This window comes from Callorhinchus milii, unplaced genomic scaffold, assembly GCF_018977255.1.
Source record: "Callorhinchus milii isolate IMCB2004 unplaced genomic scaffold, IMCB_Cmil_1.0 Scaffold23, whole genome shotgun sequence".
Classification (NCBI taxonomy): Eukaryota; Metazoa; Chordata; class Chondrichthyes; order Chimaeriformes; family Callorhinchidae; genus Callorhinchus; species Callorhinchus milii.
The window spans coordinates 2,708,109-2,713,595 of record NW_024704764.1 but is presented as its reverse complement, the minus strand read 5'-3'; the positions used below and the strand labels follow the sequence as shown (position 1 = coordinate 2,713,595).

Below are 5,487 nucleotides of genomic sequence, written 5' to 3'. Positions count from 1 at the left end.
TACCCCACGAACAGCCGTGGGTTGAAAATGACCCATTTATTGTCGTGGTGGTCGTCGTCGCCGCCGTCGTGGCTGTCGTTACTTTTTTCTCCGCAGGGATTTTGACCCCCAGAAAAGCCATCGGGCCCCGGGGACCGACCACCGGGTTCCGGCCGCCCGGCAAACGGAGGCGCGCGGGTGGAGCGAGGAGGCTCGCCCGCTGCGTGGCCCCCGCCCGGGAATCGGACCCCGGTTCCCTCTCGCTCGCGCTGCAAATCACAAGATAAGCTCCTCGTCCCCCTCTCTCTGGGGTCATCCACCGTCGTTTCTCCAGATGGACCTACCCCGTGGTTTCGATTCAGTCAGTGTTAGCTATCGCAATCGCAGAAAAAGTTCCCTGGATTCGGTTGCCCCAAACTTTACGCTTCACGGGTTGTAATTCTTTTGTTGTTATTTTTTTTTTATTTCGCTGTGTGCCAAAACCTTCAGATGCTGTGCCAACAAAGGAGAATGAGATCGGATCCACATACAAGAACTTGAACACTTTTTGCAAGACGCTTAAAAGCGTAATTATAATGCTTGCTTTGGATATAGTGCCTTGTCGGCTCTTCGAAACGTCTCAAAGCGCTTCACGAGATACACTGCAAAGTGAATTGACTATGTTGGGTGAGTGAATCGGGCAGCCAATTGCGCGCAGCAGTGTCCCACAAACAGTCGTGGCCAAATTATCAGGCTTGCCTTGAGCTCGTGCCTCTTTACTCACTCTCAATCCCCCTCGGCCCCGCACTTTAAGTTAGATTTAAAAGTAAAATGATATTTAAATTGTATATTAAAATGAAGAAGGGTCATGCCATTTCAATGTTTCCTTTCAGAAATACCAACCCAAGTTCCCATTACACAACCAAGCTGTTTCGTAAAAAATAATAATAATCCTTGCATTTGATATAGCGCCTTATCACATCTTCCAGACGCCTCAAAGCATTGCACAGGATACACTGTAAAGTGAATTGACTGTACATTTTGTGGGCAAAATGAGTCCAGTGTCCTGAAAACCCATTCCAGCTATGAATTACCCTCTGTGTAAACTGTCCTTTCTTCCCCACATCAGTGCTGTGATCCGCTCTGCCTTCCCCCACCTCCGCAATATTGCCCAACTCTGCCTCTGTCTCACCCCTCAGGCCGCTGAAATCCTCATACATACCTTCATTACATTTAGACTCGACTAAGCCAACTCCCTTCTTGTCAGCCTTCCCAACTCTTCCCTCCAAGCTGCAGATCATCCAGAAGTCTACAGCTCATGTCCTCTCCCGCATCAGACCCCATCACACCCACCCTCGCTCGGCTCCACTGACTCCCCATCCTTCAGAGGAGCGAGTTAAAAATCCTCGTCGTCACCTTCAAGGCCCTCCACGGCCCCCTTCTACCTCTCCGACCTGCTAACCCCTTATCAACCTGTCCGCTCCCTCCACTCAGCAGGCTCCAGCCTGCTCCATGTCCCCCGCCCAGCCCACCAGACCATTGGTGGTCGGGGCTTCAGCCTCTTTGCTCCCACCCTCTGGATCTCCATCTCACATTCCCTTCGCTTTGCTCCCTCTTTCCCCATTTTCAGGTTGCATCTGAAGACATGCTTCCTAAAGACCCTGACTGTTCAGCATCTTGGGATGTCCTCCTGATGTGGAAGGCGCTTGTGTGTAAAAAAAAAGTTCCTGTATTCTAACATTGCCCTTCACAGCCCTGAACCTGTGCTCTCTTAGCCTGCTGCCTTGGTATATCCGGTTATACCTCTAAAATGTCAGGGGATTGTGGAATGCTATTGATCTGGGTTCCTCACGTATCTGGGGGAGTCTGTGAATCTCCCAACTCACTTGTGCCAGACAGATTGGAAATAAAACAATAACTTGCACCTTTCACCTACGAAAATGTATCACAAGGATAGAGTTGCAGCCCAGTTGGGGGTAGATAAGGGGCAACAGCAGGAACATACTTTGCAATATGTTCTGTGAAGCGCTTTGAGACGTCTCAAAGATGTGATAAAGCGCTATACCAAATGCAAAGATCATTATTAAATTATAAGTCTGAAGTAATAAGAAGAAAAGATGGGAATTCTTAAAATATAATCAAAGCATTTTGTAATTAAAGTGTAACTGTGCCTTTGCATTGCACTGCTGGATTCAGTTACGGTAATCATGCCTTTTAACCATACGCTGCCTGGTCGAGTCATCGCAGGCAGTCAGTCCGAGTTCAGAGACAATGTTTATTAAAGCTCCAGCGCTTCTCCGGCTGATTTTCTCCTGAAAATGCTAACTCAGCAAACACTGGCCTGCTTCATGTCCCATCCTCTGCCCATTCCCACCGTTGGTGGGCGAGCTTTCGTTCTCTGGAACTTCCCCTCCCTGCTTTCAAGACTTATCTCTTTGACTGTGCTTTCCATCATCTTTCTCCTCCCCAATCTCTCCAGCTCCCCCCCCCCCAGGTTGCCCAGCAAATAGTTTTATAACTCATTTGGGCGTAGTTCAGCCCCACAGACATTAACCTTTAATACCTCATTTCTTTAATACCTCATTTCAAGTGACCTTTCTGTGAATGTGAATCAGAACAGTGAGTGTCTTCAGGCTGTTTTCATGTGGAGGGAAGAGGAAAGTAACAGTCAGGACTGGTCCTGTTCTGCCCTTTCTTGGCAGCCTGGGAAAGTGTTAACATATAGACATGGATTATTTTAATCTTACATTTTCCAGCAAGGATAACAAGACAATAATTAAGAGCAAAATCTTGGCTAATTTGTACCCACACCTTAGCTCACAGCTCTGAGGCCAATTGTAGCACCTCTAATGCTGAGACAGTAATTAGTTAATTCAACACAAACTTGGCAACAACACTGCTCAATGTGGGGCTGAGTAATACAGATGGGGAAAGTCTCAGGTTTCTGCTGAATTAACTATTTTTTTAAACTCCAAATCAGGTAACATCTCCTATCTTGCAGTTCAGAACTCCTCCACATCCAGTCGCTGGCCAGGACTGCTTTCCTCCACCTCCACCATATTGCCCGTCTCCGACAATACTTCATTCCACAAGCTGCTGAAAGCCTTGCCCATACCTTCGTCACCTCTCGGCTGGACTACTCTAATGCCCTCCTCGTCGGTCTCCCCTCCTCCAGTATTCACAAAATTCAACTCATCCAAAACTCCACCGCCCGCATTCTCACCCGCACTGAACTCCATACCCCGATCACCCCAGTCCTTGCCAAACTCCACTGGCTCCCTGTCACAGAGCAGATCAACTTCAAGATCCTCACTAGTGTTTAAATCCCTTCACGCCTTGGCATCCCCCTATCTCTCCAACCTCCTCTTTCCTAACAGCAGTACCCGCTGCCTCCGCTCTTACTGGCTCCGGCCTCCTCCTTGTCCCTCGAATCCTTCGCTCCACATCGGCAGCTGAGCCTTCAGCTACTACGAAGCTGTGGAACTCCCTCAATGCCTTTGCCTCACCCAATCTTTCCCCATTTTCAAGTTGCGCCTGAAGACCTTACTCTTCGACCGTGGCTATGGTCACCTTCCCACTTCCCCTGGCTTGGCATCGGGTTCCGCCATTGTTAAGCGCTCTGGGACTCCGCCCGGCGTGGAGGGCACTGTGTAAATGCAAGTTGTTGTTTTTGTAACAACAGCAACAATGACGAATTACATTTATTCAGCGCCTTTCATGTCTGGACGATGTCCCAAAGCCCTGGACAGTTGGGCTTGGATGTGAGCTGGGGGTTGGGTTCAGGAAGCAGGGAGGGTAGAAGGGAAGAGGCAGACAGCAATGCAGACATGTCTTGGTCAGAGGCCTTTCATGGGCAAGTTATGTGTACTGTCTCCAGGAGCATTCAAGACTTAATTGCCAATGAGTCACTCCTGCTTTCAGGAACTATATTTTTCCATCCTATTTGTGAATCCCATTCAACAATGAATGAAGCCACATGACGTTGGGTTGTTAATCTTTCAAGGAAACTCGCAATAAAATGAGGCAGTAATTAGGAGCGTCGTCAATCCAGACTTACCTGCAGTTCAGCAATCATTCATAGTTGGCCTGGTTGGTTGCCTCAGCACTTCACTGGGTATCTGACCTGTGTTTTACCTGACCTGGCAGTAGCATTAACAGCAACAACTTGCATTTGTACAGTGCCCTTCACGAAGGGTCACGTCTCGTAAGTGTTTTACGTAGACAGATCCAGGCCATGAGCTGATGGATGAGTTTGAGCCCCGTTGAAGAGATCGTTTTTTAGTCAGCTTCTGAAAATAGAGCTGGAGGGATTGAGGGAGATAGTTCCATTGGGTGTGGGTGTAGTGACTGAAGGCCAGCCACCAATGATGGCACAGGGGATGCACAGCCGGCCCTAGTTTACCAAGTAGAAGGGTCATGTCGTTGGTCGGTTGGGACACAGTGGAGAATGGCAAGGGTGGGGGTTGATGGACGTGCAAAACTTTGCGCTACAGGGAGAAATAGAGGGGACGGAAGAGCGAAACAGGAGACAGCAAACACTGCAGGAATCAAACCATGGTAGCAATTAGTGACTTCAGATATTAGTCATACGTTTGAGCTTCCTTGTAACATCTTAGTTGCCTCCTCTGCTTTCTCGGTATCCACTAGCTGCCACAAACATCTGTAAAACGGCCACAAAACTCCTAGTTTATTATAAAACCCCACTGAAATAGAGGGGCAGAGGTAATGGTGGTTTGATTCTTGCAGCACTTGCTGACTCCTGTTTCACCGTTCTGTTCCCTCTGTTCCTCCTTGTTGCACAAACTTTTGCACGACCATCAAGCCCATCCTTGCCATTCTCCACTGTCTCCCAGCAGACTAACTTCATGACCTTTCTGCTTGGTAAACCCGGTCCAGCTGCGCATCCTCTATCATCACCATCGGTGGCCAGGAATCAGTCAGTATGCCCCCGCGTGGAGTCCTGTCGCTCAATGGTTCGAGCACTCGCCTCGTAAGTGAGAGACCTGGGTTTGATTCCCAGCAGGGCTAAACGCTGGGCAAGTTTCCTTACTCCACACGCCTCTGTTTACCTACCAGTAAGCAGAAACCCGGTTATTAGGCGATTGGCGAATTGCTTCTCCGGGAGTAATAATTCCTTCAGAAAAAAATAATAAATTGTTCGCTTCAATCCACGACTGTTTGTGGGACGCTGCTGTGCGCAATCTGCTGCCGCGTTTCGCCCACAAAATATACAGTCAATTCACTTTACAGTGTATCCTGTGAATCGCTTTGAGACGTCTCGAAGACGTGATCAGGCGTTGTATCAAATGCACGGATCGAATGAGAAGAAACTGTAGGACTTTGCATGAGGTTGAAAGGCTCAGTTACATGAAAGAAACACAGGATTTGGTCCACATGAAGCATTGCTCCAGATGTCAAACGTCAAGCGAATCCCGCACTGTACTTTTTATGTGGGTGTGGGGATCAATAATGTAATTGCTGCTGACATTTGAGTGGGTTCCACCCACCGCAAGTTTTCAATGGATCGCA

The 5,487-nt window shown here is 48.4% G+C and overlaps 1 non-coding gene across 1 annotated transcript; it reads left to right on the top strand.

Moving 5' to 3' along the window:
- Positions 1-4,914: 4,914 nt before the first annotated feature.
- On the top strand, positions 4,915-4,986 carry trnat-cgu. The gene has a single exon. It is a non-coding gene; the product is annotated as a tRNA-Thr (tRNA).
- Positions 4,987-5,487: the final 501 nt, after the last annotated feature.